The sequence below is a fragment of the Lepus europaeus genome, chromosome 2 (assembly GCF_033115175.1).
Source record: "Lepus europaeus isolate LE1 chromosome 2, mLepTim1.pri, whole genome shotgun sequence".
NCBI classification, from domain to species: domain Eukaryota; kingdom Metazoa; phylum Chordata; class Mammalia; order Lagomorpha; family Leporidae; genus Lepus; species Lepus europaeus.
The window spans coordinates 152,444,822-152,463,788 of record NC_084828.1 but is presented as its reverse complement, the minus strand read 5'-3'; the positions used below and the strand labels follow the sequence as shown (position 1 = coordinate 152,463,788).

The 18,967-nt window shown below is 45.1% G+C and overlaps 1 protein-coding gene and 1 pseudogene across 1 annotated transcript in view; both read right to left on the bottom strand.

The window, feature by feature from the left end:
• The window catches only part of PLCL2 (phospholipase C like 2), a 191,552-nt gene that overhangs the window by 159,904 nt on the left and 12,681 nt on the right, over positions 1-18,967 (bottom strand). The window lies entirely within an intron of this gene.
• On the bottom strand, positions 14,088-14,685 carry LOC133752086 (spliceosome-associated protein CWC15 homolog; annotated as a pseudogene).

Here is an 18,967-nt window from a genome sequence, read left to right as displayed (position 1 = left end):
TAACAAAATCTGCAAGGATTTTCAGTCAATCATTTTTATTTCATGAAAACCACGGTTTATCAAATCTAGCCAAAAAATAAAGATACCTACATATTTTAATCCAGTTAAATTGGGTTAACAAGAGAAAAAAAATCTTCAAATTCAATTTATAAAGGAAGCACACTAATATTTTTATTCATAAACTGAGATTCCAGTTCAATGTATTAATTTTAGTGACGGATGAATTTAAGGGACACATCTTTTGGAAACTCATCTTTCTCTAGATAATATTTGTGTTGAAGAAAATTAAATAGAATATGTTGCTGCCCTACTCCTCTGCTCACTGTTTTATATACTTCTCCATATATAAAATTCAATTTATTATCCTTGTGAAAATTTTATAGAATATATTATTAAGATCTATGTTAGAGTTACCTTAATCTTTTCTCTTCTCATCTCACACTAAAACAATTTCTTGTAAGTAAGGGTATATCCCAAAAGTTCTACATTAAATGAAAAAAAAGGAGAATGGACTGATATTGGCTAAATACAACTAGAATGCATTTTGTAGTCACCAAATTTAAAAATGACAATACATCATACAATTGCTACAGATTTCAAGTATCAGAGGAATTTGGTAAGTTATACATTATAGGACATTAAAGTAAACACTCCAAAAAGAAAGACACCATGGTGGATATTGCATGGCTGCTATTCTCTGCTTTTCAATCATCTGAAATAAGAGTCTTCCTTTACTTTTTACAACAGGAACAGAATCCATGGCAAATCTTTCTTCCAGAAAACCACGAGTCTCTAAATCCAGCACTTTAACTATTCTATTCAAACTGACGAGGAGGCTTGTTTTCTTTAAGCAACACACCGTCATGAAAATGATGATATGAAAAATACATATGGATACATACGTGTATAAAATCACAGGGGTTTCATTTTTCTTTCTCAAAACAAGCTCAACTTCACATTACACAAAATCTTTGACCAAACTGAAACACTTGTTTTCCTTACACTCAAATTTAAAACACTATAATTTGAGGTAAACATATCAGAAAGCAGCCAGGCATTAAAATAGTAATTTATTTACTTATTAATCTTAAAACAGAATCTCAAAAATAATCTGACAGTAAGATTAGGAAGAAAATAACACGATACCCCATTCATTAGAAAGTCACCTACTTTCTAAATGCAGCGATCAGCAAACCCACAGAAAGCAGCCCCGCCCTCCACAAACACACAGATGCCAAAACTCTAGCCAGTAGGTAAGAGGCACCCAGAAAAGAGGGGCTGAGTTTTAACCGCAAGAAAAGAAGGGTATCTCTCAAATAGGGTGCAGAGTACAAGACTAGGAGGGGTAAAGTAGTCCCAAGTTGCACGACTCAGAACTGACACAACAGAGAACTGGTGAAATGCAGGAGGAGACCCTGCAGGAGCCCTGGGATGGGGATGAGGGCGGTGGAAACTGACTTCAGCCTGCAGACTTTCACAAAGTAGTGCCACAGGAGTACTAATAGGGAAACTGTGTGAAAAAAGACTTGCGGCAAAGGGACAAGACCTGGAGAAGGAAGGTTACGTCTTACAACGATCTAAGCATGTGGTGGTAACAGGAGCTGATACCCGCATCAGAAACATGGGGACATACTGGGGGGAAGTGAGAATAAAGCAGCTGGCAGACAGAGACCACCTTCTAACATCAATATCTCCAGAAGGCTTTGTTTGCTCAGTTGGTCTGGTTCGGTCTGGACTGCTCTGGTCTAATTTGGTTAGGAAGGCATTATTTATAGCTCCTACTAGGATTCACCTCACAATCAACAGTTAATTCCACTTGCGTGTTAACATTTTTAAAAGCAAAATAGCTCCAAGAAAGCAGAATAACTCAGTGAAGGGAGCACCTGGTCTCACCGTCAGGGCCCACAAACCTATTTTTGGCTTCTGGAGCAATGTTGGTGATCACCTAGTGCAACCTAACAGGTCTCAGTTCCGTTCAAAGAAAAATGTCAGTGCAAACTGAACACGACTGATGAAGGGTTATGAAGGGGGAAACAAACTCCAGTCTGCGAAATGCGGCACTTCAGAGAAAAACCTCTACGTGCTTGCTAAGTCACTGACAAGCAAGCTTCTAATGATACCAGATGAGCCTTCGACTACATGCATTCTTTGTTTTGATGAGGACGCACATGTACAAACACATCAATACCAAAATTTATCATTTCACCTACTTACGCTCATCATTCTATGTCTCTTTCTTGCTCCTAAGGTTGAATATCAATCACAGTCTTGATATAATTTTGAAACACTATATGGCTATTTTAAAAAGCTGACATGCAAAGTATTTCCATAAATTCAAATCCAGATAGAATATTATAAGAAATAATTGAATGGTTGCACTAAACCACTGGGTAGGTTACCTATGAGGCAAGGCATCCAGATAACCACTAAAAAAGCAAGTAAAGCTGTGGCGCAGCGGGTTAACGCTCTGGCCTGAAGCACCGGCATCCCATACGGCCGCCAGTTCGAGTCCCAGCTGCTCCTCTTCTGATCCAGCTCTCTGCTATGGCCTGGGAAAGCAGTAGAAGATGGCCCAAGTCCTTGGGCCCCTACACCCATGTGGGAGACCCAGAAGAAGCTCCTAGCTTCGGATCAGCGCCAAGTGAGGAGTGAACCATATGATGGAAGACCTCTCTCTCTCTCTGTCTCTGCCTCTGCTCCCTCTGTGCAACTCTAACTTTCAAGTAAATAAATAAATCTTTAAAAAAAAAAAAAAAAAAAAAAAGCAAATGGTGGGGTTGGCGCTGTAGCGTGGCGCCGGCTTCCCATATGGGCACTGGTTCGCACCGGCTGCTCCACTTCAGATCCAGCTCTCTGTTATGGCCTGGGAAAGAGGTATAAGATGGCCCAAATCCTTGGGCCCCTGCACCTGCGTGGGAGACCTGGAAGAAGCTCCTGGCTCCTGACTTCAGATCAGCACAGCTCCGGCCATTGCAGCTATATGGAGAGTGAACCAGCAGATCAAAGACCTCACTCTCTCTCTCTCTCTGCCTCTGCCTCTCTGTAACTCTGCCTTTCAAATAAAAAAATAAATTTTAAAAAAAGCAAAGGGACAAATAAACCATAATTTGCATTTTGCATGAAAACTGATCCTAAGGACCACCTAACATGCACCGGAGGGAGTTCAGGTTTCTTCCCGTGCATTCAAGTTGCGATTTTATGACTTCTGGGGGGCTAGCACCTCAGATAAAAGCAAGGCTTACAGGTTTTTATTAATGGGGAAGGAGGCTCTGAACTCCCCTTTCTTGAAAACCTGTGTTTGTTCAGAAGAAAACATAGTCTAAAATATTAGATTTAAATTCCCTACAACTACTGTGACAAACTAAGCCAATTCCAAGGACACTTCGGAGCATTCTTTTCCTGCTCCTTAGTTCTGAATGGATTCCCTATTCTTACATTAAAATAAAAATAGACAAACAAAATCAAAATATATTAATTCAAAATAACAGTGAAGATGTTAAAGCCTGGTAGAGCTATTTCAAATCAGACAAATCAATTACTAACTCTATAACGGGGAATAAAACCTCCATCACATTCTAAATTCCTGATACCTTTTGAAGACACAGCCAAGAGAATTTGCTGATAGACTGGATGCGAGGTAGAAGAGCCAGCGAGCCAAGGATGCCGGCAAAGACTGAAGAACTAGGAGGCCATCAGACAGAGAGAAGGGGCCAGCTGGCCGGGGAAAGGACCGTTGTGTTGAAGGCACCTTCAGCAGAGATTTAGCAGGCAGCTGGCCATGCACACCCAGAGTGAAGAAGGGGCTGGGGCAGAGATGCGAATTTGGGAGTGGCTGGTGCACAGATAGCACCAAGACTGTGAGCAGACAGAAGGCTGAGACCACTCCAACACTGTGAGCTCAACAAGGAAATGAAGAATCAGCGAATGGGACCAAACAGAGTGACGAGTGAGACAAGAAGATGGGGAGTGGTCAGCCGTGTCAAGGCAACTGATGGGTCATGCCGAGGGAGACCTGGAAAGCAAACGGGATTTGAAAACACGGAGGTTACTGGCAACCTTGACAAGAACAGCTCTGCGCCGGCACCACCGTAGCTGAACAGGCTAATCCTCTGCCTGCGGCGCCGGCACACCAGGTTCTAGTCCTGGTCAGGGCACCGGATTCTGTCCCGGTTGCCCCTCTTCCAGGCCAGCACTCTGCTGTGGCCCGGGAGTGCAGTGGAGGATGGCCCAAGTGCTTGGGCCCTGCACCCGCATGGGAGACCAGGAGAAGCACCTGGCTCCTGGCTCCTGATCAGCGCGGTGCACTGGCTGTAGTGCGCCAACCACTGAGGGGTGAACCAACGGAAAAGGAAGACCTTTCTCTCTGTCTCTCTCTCTCTCTCACTGTCCACTCTGCCTGTCAAAAATTAAAAAAAAAAAAAAAAGGAACAGCTCTGGTGAATAGTGGGGGTAAAAAACTGAATGGGGTGAGTTAAGAAAAATGGGAACAAGCAATTGAAGGCAGAGTAAGCAGACGACTATTCAAGGTGCTTTATTTCTGCAAACCGAGGCAAAGAAATTAGGTAGGAGCCAGTGGAAGTGGTTTCAAGAGAACATGGAAGAAATACCAGACTGCTGAAGCCGATGGGAACAAGCCAGCAGAGAGTGAAGACTGGTGCAACAGGAAAGGCAGGGAGAACTGCCGTCCCAATTAGCTGGGTAAACCAGAGGGGCAGAGATCTTCTGAGCTCTGGGAAGGACCCAGGCCAGTCACCTTGGCAGGAGTGGAGCAGAATCTGGGTGCAAGGTGGTCATAATGGGCCTCTGTCAAATGACAACAGTGGCCTTCAGTCAGACTAATGCTATCATTTCCCAAGAATGGAAGAGAAGATCCTTGAAGAAGAAAGAAACCATCCTGAACTTTAAATTTCCTAATTATCTAATTACTTAACCCTGCAGAAGCTATTTTAAGCCAGAAAAGACAGAATTATTTTTGACATATTCCTGGCTTTTGTTGAGCAAGAGTAGGGACTCTAGAACAATATTAAATTAATTATAGAATACAAAGGAAGTTACAGAATTAAAAAAAAGCGCAAATTTCAACCCAGCACATATAAAAGTTGATATTCTTGTTCATAATCCTCTTCATTACTCACTGTCTGCTATGTGCACACAGTCAGTAACCCTGAAAATCAGTTAAGAAGAGAACACTAAGAATACAAACACGGATATCTAAGACCACTGGGTCAAACCCTAGGTCAAATGTTGTAATACATGTCATCTTCTTTCTTAAGATTACATTGGTGCCGGCGCTGTGGTGCAGCGGGTTAATGCCCTTGTCTGAAGCACTGGCATCCCATATGGGCACCAGCTCTAGTCTCAGCTGCTCCACTTCCGATCCAGCTCTCTGCTGTGGCCTGGAAAAGCAGTAGAAGATGACCCAAGTCCTTGGGCCCCTGCACCCGCATGGGAGACCCGGAAGAAGCTCCTGGCTCCTGGCTTCAGATCGGCACAGTTCCAGCCGTTGTGGCCAATTGGGGAGTGAACCATCGGATGGAAGACCTCTCTCTCTCTCTCTGCCTCTCCTCTGTCTCTCTCTGTGTAACTCTGACTTTCAAATAAAAAAATAAACCTTTAAAAAAAGATTTATTATTTATTTTGAAAGAGCTATAGAGACAGAAGGAGAGACAGAGATCTTCCATCTGCTGTTTCACTCCCCAGAGGACTGCAACAGTCAGTGCTTGGCCAGGCTGATGCCAGGAGCTTCATCTAGGTCTCCCACATGGGTGGCAGGAGCCCAAACATATTTGGGCCTACTGATTTTCCTAGCCTGTTAGCAGGGTGCTGGATAGGAAGTCGAACAGCTTGGACAGGAACCGGCCCATGTAGGATGTCGGCATCACAGGCAGTGGCTTTACCCACAACGCCAGTGCCTGTAATATATGCATTCTTACATATCCATTTAGTCAACACAGCGGTCCTCTGAAGAAACACTATTATCACTAGTATTTCCATATTTCAGATGAGGAAGCCACCAGAAGTTACATAACTTGCCCAGCGAACAGTAAGTGGCAGAGCTAGAATTGAAACTCAGGTCCTTACTATCAAGAAACGGCAAAAACAAACAAACAAAACAAAACAAACAAAAAACACTGTAGGCTGAGAGTGTACATCTTAAGTTAGCACCAAGAACTCAGCCCAAGAACATCATTAAATTGTAACAGCTGTTGAAATGTTTTAAACGTAATAGAAAAAAAAAAAAAAACATTAAAACATCTACCTCTTGAGTTCTCGTTTACCCAAGTGCAGCAGGCAGTGAACCTGGGCCTTCCAGACTACTCCCGGGATGGGGTGACAGCCCAGCCTGCCCTCTGGAATGTCATTCTATACTAACGCCTCTTTTATAATAAAGGGAAAAGCAGGGAGAAGGCTGAAGCACATTTTGTTCCAAATGTCTAGTTAACTTAAGATGCCACACACTTCTCACATATTATCCTAATTTGCCAAATTAGACATTATCAGAAAATAAATATTAAGTTGATATGCTATGTATTTCCTACAGTCTCTGCCACCATCGCATTTTTATTCATTTTGTCTTCATCTGAATAAACAAGCTATGTTTAAATACCACTTTGAAAATGTATAATAGGGGCTGGTGCTACGGCACAGTGGGCTAAGCCACTGTCCGCAGGGCAGCATCCCATATGGGCACCAGTTCAATTCCCAGCTGCTCCACTTCTGATACAGCTCCGTGCTAATGCATCTGGGAGAGCAGCAGAAGACTGCCCAAGCACTTGGGCCCCTGCACCCATGTGGGACACCCAGAGGAAACTCCTGGCTCCTGGCTTCAGACCAGCCCAGCTCCATCCATTGCAGCCATTCGGGGAGTGAACAAGTGGATGGAAGATTGATCTCTCTCTCTCTCTCTCTCTCTTTGTTTATTTCTCTCTCTCTCTCTCACTCACTTTGCCTCTCTCTCTCTCTCCATAACTTAGCCTTCCAAATAAAATAAATCTTAAAAAAAAAAAAGAAAACATGTAATAAACCACAAGTTGGGCACAGTCTCAGTCTCCTACACCCCCACCCTACGCTTAACCTCCTCTAAGGCACCCAGTGTTTGTTGCTCCACCAAACGCATGCCACATTACTCCCTGTGCCTAGAAGTTCTCCAGCCACTTGCCAAGTTACGGATGGGGTGGGTGCCCTGACGAAATCCCCCATCTGCCCTCAGTGCTGGATGCTAACAGTGCTCAGCTAACTTGGAGATGGTATGTCCTCCTGTCCACAGCAATGACTAACAGGAACAGGGTAGGCTAAAAACGACTTAAGACACACATCAACCAACTGAAACATATGCGAGCTTATCTAGACTCTGAGTTAAACAAACTGCAATACTTTTTATTACTGAAACTTTAAAGATGATTAGCTGGGGTCAGTGCTGTGGCACCTGCCTCCCATAAGGTACCCGTTCAAGTCCCGGCTGTTCCATTTCCAATCCAGCTCCTTGATAATGTGCCTGGGAAAACAGTGGAAGATAGCTCAAGTGCTTGGGCCTTTGCACTTGCGTGGGAGACCCAGAGGAAGTTCCTGGGTTCCTGGCTTTGGATCCGCCCAGTTCTGGCCACTGCAGCCATTTGGGGAGTGAACCAGCTGATAGAAGATCTCTCTCTGTCTCTCCTTCTCTCTCTCTCTAACTCTGCCTTTCAAATACTAATAAATAAATATTTTTTTAAAAAAGATGATAGGTATCTGAATACCAACTGGGTATTTGATGATATTGAGGAACTATTGTTAGTTGTTAAGCATAACAATGGTATTACCATCTGTATAAAAATATATATGGTTAATATGATGTCTAGGGTTTGCTTTAAAATAACACAGAATGGGCTGACTATAGGAGTGCAGAAGAAATAAGATTGGCCATGAATTAACAATTATTAAAGCTGGGAAATGGGTACAAAATGGTTCACTATACTACTCTATTTGCACCTACTGTCTACAGTAAAATGTTTAAAGAGAGAGAGAAGAAAAAAAATCAAAGGAAGAGAGGGAGTCAAACATATAACAGGAATGACAAACAGTGCCAAGTCAGCCCATAATGCTAAGTTTTCACAGACGTTTGATTAAACAGAATAAGATACTAAATAATATCGAAATATTGAATACTGAATTTTCAATTGAATATTGGGTATTGAATTGAATTTTCAATATTGAAAATATTGAATAAAGAATAGTGTGAAGAGTCACTGAATGTGTTTTGAAATAAAATGAGGCCGGCACCGCAGCTCAATAGGCTCATCTTCCGCCAGCAGCACCGGCACCCCGGGTTCTAGTCCCGGTCGGGGTGCCAGATTCTGTCCCAGTTGCTCCTCTTCCAGGCCAGCTCTCTGCTGTGGCCTGGGAGTGCAGTGGAGGATGGCCCAAGTCCATGGGGCCTGCACCTGCATGGGAGACCAGGAGAAGCACCTGGCTCCTGCCTTTGGATCAGCATGGTGCGCCGGCCGCAGCGGCCATTGGAGGGTGAACCAACGGTAAAAGGAAGACCTTTCTCTCTGTCTCTCTCTCTCACTGTCCACTCTGCCTTTCAAAAATAAATAAATAAATAAAAGAAATAAAATGAACTGAAATACAATGAAGTGAATTGATACTCATTTCTTTCATGCAATCATTATGAAGGTAAGTAAAGCAAACAATCAAATTCTACCTCAAGGGCATGACTCCTGAAATAAGTTTAGATTTTTGCTATTTTGTGAGTTAATACATTATTAAAATTTATGCTTTTCATACATTATCTCAATTAATTTTCATAAAAACCCAGTGACACATATCTCATTATTATACCCACACAAAGATGAGGAAACCAAGGTTGTTAGCAGGTGACTCCCAACCTGGATTCAGACCCAGGATGGCTGACTCCTAAACATAAGCGCTAAGCTCCTCCTTGCCAAGCAGTGCTCCGTGGGACCGGGCGTCATCAATGCCCTAATATCTTACCACGGAGTTAATGAAGCCAGAACATTTGGGCAACGGGTCCTGAACACTGGTGGACGCTTTGAGCACCTGACTAACCGAATGTGTGGATGAGCCCCCACTAGTTCCACTGGGCGGCCTTGCTGGTACTTAGGGCTCGGTGCTGGCTGAGCCCTTCCTTACCAGGGCTCTCAGGATACCTACCACAAGTGACAGACTTCCCTGGCTAGCATTCAGCCCCACAGAGCTGACAAACCTACCCAAGAACTCAACTCGTAATCTAGACCCCTTTTTTAAACACAATGAACAAATAGGCAGCCATATTTTTAGACTTTCATGAAAAATAGAGGGAAGCATACAATTAAACACTGATTAATTCTGAGAGTGTAATTACTGGTAAAGCCCAGAATCTCGAAATTTCCTTTCATGAGACAAAGCGTAAACATATAAAAGTAGAAAGGAGGAGAAGAAACTGAAAACTAAACTCATCTTCAGATGACACCATACTAAAATAAGTTATAAGCACTGTTAAAGAAGCAGGAGTCAAAAGGTTTAAGAACAATCTCTTCATCAACTTTACAACTGGGGGGAAAAGCCACCTCTGTCCCCACTGGCCTTCCCCACGTCTGGAAGCACATGGCTGTGATTTAGACTGGGTGGGGCAGAGACTAAATAAACACAGCTTCTATTCTTGGCATGCTTTTCCTGGCCACTCCAAAATTTCCTAGTCACAAATTACTGCCTGCTATCTTTTAAAATAGATTTTTACACAAAGAATTCATAGAAAACTTTTCAGAATCAGAAAGAGATATATGTAAGTTCTTACATAGCTAATTTGATTTAGAAAATAATTCATTTTTAAAGTATTATATATATGCATATATATATATATATATATATATTCCCAAGATAAACTAGAAGAAAGGCTTAAAATACTTCCCATTGTAAATAGACTCGGAGTAAATTTCAAACTAGAATATTCATTACTGATGTTAACAGTAAATTTTTAATCTTAAAAACTCCAACTTGATTGAAATTTTAAACATATCTTTGCCAAAATTAATAATAAACCTAAACTGAAGATACAAGTTACATATTAACTAACACAAAATTCTCTCTTCAGCATTTAAATTCATAATATGCTTACTAGTGACTTTTTCACTTCACAGGAAAATAACAGAAGTACAAAAACATATTTTGTGTATTTCACATCTTCCTCATGCATTTTGGACAGAAAATCAAAGGATGAGCTACACACATTTGGGCCAATTCATCTACTAGGCATATCGGGCACAACGCAGTATGTTTAGGGCTCCATGAAAATGTTTTAGCATCTTTTAAAGTCAGAAGAAATAAAGGACTTTTAGGTCAAATAAAATGTTTTAGAATACAGTATGAACAGATTTGTCTCTATGCCCACACAGTAAGAGTACAATTTCTAATTTTTATTTTTAGTGGAGGAAAAAGCACACAAAGGAAAAAGGGCCTAGGTCCTTGAACACCACCATGCAGCCCTGCTGCTTCCGAGGGTGAAGTTCTTCCTAGCCCAGAAGCCGCTCTGGGTGGTTCCAGGTGACTCTTGTCAATGCAGACGATGGTGAGTGGGGCCTTGGCTGGGCCTAGAGACTGATGGCACCCATCAGCACCTACTCCTCCATATCCTGCTCCCCTCATCTCCACCTCCTCCCTCGGGGCTCCCCACAGTCTAAGGGTGTAGAAAGAGCAGGCTCCCTGCACGCTGTCGGTATTCTGAAGACTTCAACAGAGAACTGGAGCTGCTAACAGCAGAATTTTGCTCTGAATCTGTTGTTTGCTTGCTTGATTTCAGATCCTTCTGAAAATCTGACAAAGGCATCTCAATTTCATTACCGGAAATTCATTTCCTTCATATAGAAGACTTTTAGACTTGGTAAATAATTGTACTTCTCCTTCTCATGATAAATGCAAAAAGTAACCGCCTGCTTTCCAAAAAAATTAAAATAAATCAAAATTGTGTAGATAAAACAGAAAGTACACTTTACACTAAAAGAAAATTCTTGGTAGATGGCTACACTTTGGTTTGATATAGACAATGAAACTGGGGCCTGGTCTTTGACAGTCAGTCAGCTTGGGCTTCTAGTTTTTGTTTTAAAGATAAAAGAGGGGCAGTACCAAGTGGGGAATCGCAGAGTCCATGCCAAGGGAGGGGTGTGCGGATCCCCAGCCCACTCCTGGTGACATCCACTCACATCACTCCCTGTGCCCATACTCTCGGATCCACTCTCCACTCACATCACTCCCTGTGCCCACACTCTCTGGGGCCTTCCACAACAAGAATTCTGCCACCAGTGCTGTGTCACAAGAAGGGGACTACAGCAATCCTGACTGAGGCCACCAGACACCCTTGCCAGGCTGCCTCCAGGAAGGCAGTGACAAAAGCACCCCTAGGCCTGGAGATGGCAAAGCCTAGCGCTGAAAGACACCATTCAAAGGGGCAGAGAACCACCCAGCAGGCCAACTCACCCTAAATCCTTACCCTTTTAAAATACACATCCATGGCCGGTGCCGTGGCTCAACAGGCTAATCTTCCACCTAGCAGTGCCGGCACACGGGGTTCTAGTCCCAGTTGGGGCACTAGATTCTGTCCCGGTTGCTCCTCTTCCAGGCCAGCTCTCTGCTGTGGCCCGGGAAGGCAGTGGAGGATGGCCCAAGTGCTTGGGCCCTGCACCCCATGGGAGACCAGGAGAAGCACCTGGCTCCTGGCTTTGGTTCAGCGCGATGCGCCGGCCGCAGTGGCCATTGGAGGGTGAACCAACGGAAAAGGAAGACCTTTCTCTCTGTCTCTCTCTCTCTGTCCACTCTGCCTGTCAAAAAAAAAAAAAAAAATACACATCCATGTTTCTGTGTGTGTGACACACACACACACACACCTCTGTCTTCTGGAAAACTAGCAAACTTTGGCGACAACAAAATGCATGCAATAGTCTGCTTCCTTCATTTCTTTCTTTCTTTCTTTTTTTTTTTTTTTTTTTTTTGACAGGCAGAGTTATACATTGAGAGAGAGAGACAGAGAGAAAGGTCTTCCCTCTGCCAGTTCATCCCCCAAAATGGCCACTACGGCCCGCACACCACGCCGATCCGAAGCCAGGAGCCAGGTGCTTCTCCTGGTCTCCCATGGGGTGCAGGGCCCAAGCACTTGGGCCATCCTCCACTGCCTTCCCGGGCCATAGCAGATAGCTGGACTGGAAGAGGAGCAACCGGGACAGAATCCAGCGCCCAGACCAGGACTAGAACCCGGGGTGCCGGAGCCGCAGGCAGAGGATTAGCCTAGTGAGCCGCGGTGCCGGCCAAGCCAACAGCTCTTGAAAAGGTTAAAAAATGAAAGTCACGTCCCTGGTTCTGGTCAAATTGGCAACTGTGCAGGCAGTCAGGGCATGAGCTGTTTTCAGGATTCCTGGACAGGAGGCCCGACGAGCAGAGCTTGGACACAGGAAGCCACACATTCCATGACACCCGAGTTTTTACTGTTGTTTCACGAAAACAGCAAAGCCAGATTAGCTGTCCACGCCCAGGTGCTCCTTCTTCCACAGAACCAAGATTTTCTTAGTGCCACAATTCTACAATTCAAAGAGATCACAGAAGATAAACTCTGATGGTCCCCATGTGTACACACCAGATGACAGCCACCGGGTGGCTGCATGGAAGAATGCCAATGGGCTCAGCCAGGCGCAGTCCAGGGGCCCTGTCCTGCAGGAACCTGCATGAGGGATTAGAGGAAACATCCACCAGCCTGCAGGTGTGTGCCATGTCAGGGAACCTCCTCGAATCCGTTCTGCCGCACTCCTCCACCAACCCAACCCAACCACTTCCCAGGAATAGAGAACTGCACGGGTATCTCCCACCGGGTGAGGCATCTCCCATCTGGCTGCAAGCTGCAAGACCTAGCTGAGCCTCCAGGGCCCTGCCCTCTCACACTCCTGGGTACGTACCTCCAGTAGCCACACAGGCGCTCCTACGGATTCCACTGCTTCCCCGGCAAGCGCCTTGCTACACGCGGGCCTTCGTGTCTCACTTTGTTCAACCATGAGACTAGAAGTCAAGGGCAGACTCTCCAGTGCCCTTTGCAGTCTCAGCATTTTTCCAGTATAGGGGCAGGCAGTCGCCCATGTTCACGTGGCAGGACGGGCCTGCTCCAGTTCCTGTCCGAGAAGAACTAATCTAGTTTCATGACATGAGTGTCACCCCAGGAGCAACTTCTAGGCCACTCAGCGTCCCTGTATCCCTCCTACTGCTCACCTGGAGCAAAACGGCTTAATAATATGTCTGGCATGAAAAATTATCTTCTCGGAATATTTTCCACAGAACAATTTGAATTCACAGAAATACATTTCAAAGTAGCAGGAAAGCCATTTGTGAGAGACTTCCATGAATTTAATTCACAGAGACAAATTTCAAAATAACAGGAAAGCAATCAATGGGGAAAATAATTGTCTAGTTCATGGATGCTAGGGTGAGGGCTGCTGCCCTAGTCTAATGATTATACTCAAAACTTAAACCTTAAAGAAAGGAACTACTCCATGTACTACTCCTTTATGAAATGTTTAAAAGTGTCCTCTTTGGCATGCAAATATGCCTGCTCCAAACTTTTTTTTTTTTCCCCTCATTTTATCAGCATCTGGGGCTGGGCCAGGCTGAAGCCAGGAGCCCAGAACTCAATCTGGGCTCCAATGTGGATGACAGGGACCAGGTACTTGAGTCTCACCTGCTGCTTACCAGGATGCACAACAGCAGGAATCTGGATTGGAAGTGGAGCCATGACGCAAGCCAAGCCCTCAGATACGGGATGTGGGTGTCCCAAGAGCGGTCATAACCATGGAGCCACTCCCCGACCCCCGTTTCCTAACGTATATACCTTTCCTGTAAGAAACAAGCCATATCATGTGTGATTGAGCCAATGAACGGCACAAGATGATTAAAGACTCTCAAGCAAAGATTGAGGGTAGAGGCAGATCAACACCCTCGCACTTGAATACATCTCTCCAATCCACTTTAGACTGAAAATTAGAAGACGGTTACGTGTTAGAAGAAGGTTAATTCAATTCAGCTCATGTTCTTGCCATAGAAATCACGCGCCTGTTTAATTTTAATAGCGGTGTACATCAGAACTGATACTCTTTCTTTAAAAAGACAATCTCATCATCCCACTGTCTTTTAACTTGGAAGATGGCGTGAGCCTGAAATTGGCCAGTAAGATTAAGGAGAGGATTTCCACTCAGATTATTTTCCATACAGATCTTCTCTTCTTCAGTTTTTGTTCCTTCCTGGCCTGCTCTTCAATTCTTTTTAATTTTTTCCAGTTCTACAGGAAGAGGTATGGTGTCATCAGCATCACTCTCCTCTTCAAAAATCTCCCTCTTCCTCACCGGGTAGGGCAGCAAGAACCGGGTCTGATCGAGGCCTCTCGGATGCTGAAGACGCGGTGCACGCTCAGCAGGAATGGGGTCTGACCAAGGCCTCTCCGACACTGAAGACGCGGTGCACGGCAATCTCCTGCGGCAGCTCTCTCTCCCAACTCTCTCCAGAAGTGCGGTTATGAACGTGTGCAGGAACATCCTGAGGAGTCTGTCTCTATTTCATCTTTGCATAAGAAGGCCAGTCTCTGCTTGCATGCTACTTGGAGAGCTGGCTCAAATCACCATCTCCCTTTCCTCTTCCACCTCTCGCAGGTTCAAAAGTTGGCCTGGCCGCTGTTGTCATCCTTTAAACTTGACAGAGGTCCAACACCTCTTGGCTCCCAGACACCTCTGCAAGGTGATGAACTTCAGCCCCTTTCATGGCAGAAATACAACTCTGGTTTCTCAATAAGCCAGGCAGTTCACTTCAAATGGGTGCTGCTCCAACATTACCTTTTGATGACACTGGGTTTCTATTTTGGTGCCTTGTTGACTAAGCAGGTGAGGAATGAAGTGCCATCTTCCCGAATGGCACGTATAAGGTGCAAGAAGGTACCCTAGTGGCACAGCGGGAAGAGCAGGAGACCTGGACGCAAAGCTCACCCTTGCCAGAATCTCATGGGATCTGCGCAATCTTGTACATGCGGGCCTCAACTTTTTCACCTATAAAACCAGATTCACCAATCCTGTCTATCACACAGGACCACTGTGAAAGCACCCTGAATTCATTTTAGAAGTAGCTTGCAGAGATCAAAGAGCTAGACAGTGAACCGTCCCAGATTTTTTTTTTTTTTTTTTTTTTTGGTTACGAAGTATTACCACCACCTTTCTATGTTATCCTAACCTCTTCCTTCAGAATTAATTATCCTAAAGAAATGCACAGCTCAATATATAGCTTTAGTTCAATATACAGGGAATATGATGAGCTGTAAAGAGCTTAACTGGTTTTCATAAAAGTCAAAATACATGCTGGATGTAAAATTAAGATTGTCTTCTGAATTTGATATTCCCTATGACAATAATATATATATATATATATAATTGTGTGCAAAAATATTTTATTGCCTTTTCAAGTTCACTGAAAATACTAGGAAATAACGATATTTATATTCTTATTGCCTTAACAGACTTCCTGAATTCTTCTCTGGATTTTTTTTTTTTTTTACAGTCAGAAAAAAGGAAAGAAAGAAGGATGGATGGATGGATGGATGGAAGGAAGGAGGGACAGGTAGGAAGGGGGGAGGGAGGGAGGGAGGGAGGGAGGCAGGGAGGGAAAGAAGGAAGGAATTTTCTTGAGTATCACAGACACTGCTGCCTCAATAACAATCTTTCAAGACAGTGAGGTTAAGATCTCAATGGCTCTATCCTCTCAGTGACTAAAACAACTGTGCCAACCCACAGTTCTCAGTGCTGGAAATTAACAAAAACACGGGGCTACGGGGAGATGCACAGGGCCTTGCAGCCAAGCATTCTCAATGGAGTGTAAGTAAACCAAAGCCAAAGTGAACCAAAATAAAAATATAAAACCGAAGCATGACATTCAGATAAAATGGAGCAGGAGGTACTGAAAACAACATTTAAAATTATACATGACAAGAGATGGGAAAAAATTAAATATGACCTTTAAAACAGGAGAGAGCTTCTGCTTAGGGTGCTTCCGGGGGAAACTGGGTAGATCTACGGATTCATGAGCAAACTTACAGGCACAGCACAGATCTTTCTCACATCAAGAATTGAACCAACAACAAAATAACAGAAACTGAACCACTCACACAGAGCTTCCCAAGATCTATGTAGGTTTTACTTGCCACATCGGTCATACAAAAAGTACTTGCCAGGTGCCCAAAACAGATCCAAGAAACCTGACAGACAAGAAGTCACGCATTTTAATAGACAAATTCCTCTTAATGCATTCCAGCCAAGCAGAGGTGCAAACCTACTCAGCGCCCATGGCCCCCAACTTGCAGCCCCTGGTGTGGACAGGACGCGCCTGACCACCACACTGGCGTCCAGAGGATGCAGCCTACTCGCCAGGTGACGGCGGACAGCAGGCCTGTCCGCACAGACTCAGCGCTCCGGACAAGGCAGGTGCTTCAGCGCTCTCACACTGGAGACGCTGCACCCTGCTCAGTCTCACCTCCTGCCGCTGACCTCGCTGCTGGGCGCCTGGGCTTGGGTGCCACTGCAGTCGTGGTGTGAGGGCACCCTGCCTGCCGGCGACACGGCGCTTCCGAGCCTACCGCACCCCTCCTTTTCTCTCTCCACCAGGCTCCCCACAAACATGCCCCTGGGTGCCCCAGGGGAGGCCAGGCTTGCTGCGACATAGGTCCCTGCCACAGCTGGGTGGGGACTCGGGCCCGAGCACTCTTCTCCGCCCACCTGCACAACAACATCACTCTCTCTGTGTGACCTGATGTGCAAAAGGTTAGCAGCGCCATTTTGGAGTATGCTGTATGGCTCCAATGGCCCAGGTGTGTCCAGGAATGATGGACCTGGGGACAGGAGCTGTCACCCTGTTAATCTGGTGACATCTTCTAAGCCATCTGCCTTGTTCTGACTTGCTGTCTGGCATCAAGTAATGAGGAGGACCCAGCATCAATGCAGAGAGCTCAGGCTGCTGTCCCAGGGAGGATGCTCCTCCTGGGCCTCTCAGTAGGGAGCACGGAGGGCGATTTCTCTCACTTTGTCTCCTTCCCAGGCCCTCACAGCAGCACTCACACATGGCAGCTATTCTTTGGGATAAACAGACTGTTTAATTTTTTTTTAAAGACTCCTTTCTTTATTTACTTGGAAGGCAGAGCTACAGAGAGAGAAGGGAAAAGAGAGAAAGAGAGAGAGATATCTTTCATCTGCTGGTTCACTCTCCAAATGGCCACAACAACCAGAGCTAGGCCAGGCTGAAGCCAGAAACCTGGAGCTTCTTCCGGGTCTCCCATGTGGGTGCAGGGGCCCAACGACTTGGGCCATCCTCTGCTGCTTTCTCAGGTGCATTAGCAGGGAGCTGGATCCCAAGTGAGGCAGCTGGGATTTGAACCAGTGTACTGCAGGCAGAGGCTTAACTCTGTACACCACAGGGCTGGCCCCCTGTTTAACTACTTTAAAATATTTTTCCACAATACTTTGTTCCCTAGCAATGAAGATGGGTAAGAAAACCTGGCTTATTATGCTGTAAGAAAGGAAACCTCTCTGATCCCTTGCTCTGTAAATACTACTGATTTATCCCAGAAAGCTTGTAGACTTTTTCTTCTAAAGAACATTAAAGTTCACTTCTATGATGTTTCCCATTTAGAAGTAAGAAAATAGAACTGTTAAAAATATATGCGCTAACTGGGCCAGCACTGTGGCACAGTGGGTTAAAGTCCTGGCCTGCAATGCCAGCATCCCATATGGGCGCCTGTTCAAGTTCCGGCTGCTCCACTTCCGATGCAGCTCCCTGCTGATGCACCTGGGAAAGCAGCAGAGGATGACCCAAGTCCTTGGGCCCCTGCACCCGCATGGGAGACCTGGAAGAAGCTCCTGGCTCCTGGCTTCAGATCAGCTCAGCTTAAGGCCACTGCAGCCACTTGGGGAGTGTACCAGCGGATGGAGGACCTCTCCCTGTATCTCCCTCTCTCTGTAAAATAAATAAAATAAATCTTAAAAAAAAAAAAAGTATGTGTGTTAACAAGTGAGTCACAATCAAGACCAGGGTGGCTCGGGAACACCTTGCTGCTGTCAAACTAGCAGAGCCCTTTCAGCCTCTACAGGGGAGCCCCAAGGACTTGGCCTTCCCACCACGGCACTTCCTTCCTTGCTGCCCATGCAAGGACAGTAAGGGACACAAGCTTCGATGGAAGATTATTCACGTAATCCAGAAGAGGAAAAAAACCTGCTCTGAAAGAATAAATGGGAATAAAATGTTGGTCTCTCAATTGCACAGCTGAGTTGAGGAGAAATACACACCAGTAAGGAAGACTATCAACATGCAACAATTGACATTTTCATGTTACTGTTTGGGGGCTGATAAATATATCTCATAGATGATTTGGGGGCTCGACAATAACTCCACAAAGGTCTGTGAGGTCAACAGGAAAAAGCTCCAGCATCAGAAAGCACATGTTCCCCAAAAGGTCATGGCTTACAACCCAGCCTGTCAGCCTCCATGATGGGGGCAGTAGGCCATCACTGTGTTGCTTCTCCTCCTCCCAGAATAAGCCACCCTTACAGACACCTGTCTGGAAAGTGTCCATTTTCAGGGTTCTGCGAGTTAGCAGCATTTTTACCACACATAGGGTGTGCCACCAGGGCGCAGGACAAGGTGGTTAAGGAAATGCAAGGCCTTATTGCAGTCAGGGTTGAACAATCCAATTGCCTCTCTCTCTGGAATACCATTTGTTTCCTACCAAGTTAGTTCTTCCTGAAACCATTCTTCCTGGGAAGGTCCTCCTTGCCACAAAATGCCATGGCCATGTAGGCATCTTCTCTCCTGTGAGGGGTGGACACGAGTGGAGAGGCAGGCACCAGTGATGCACTGATTCATCCAGGTAGGTTAAGGCTCCAAATAACACACCTGGGGCTTTGTTGGCAATTGACACAAAGTACCTTTT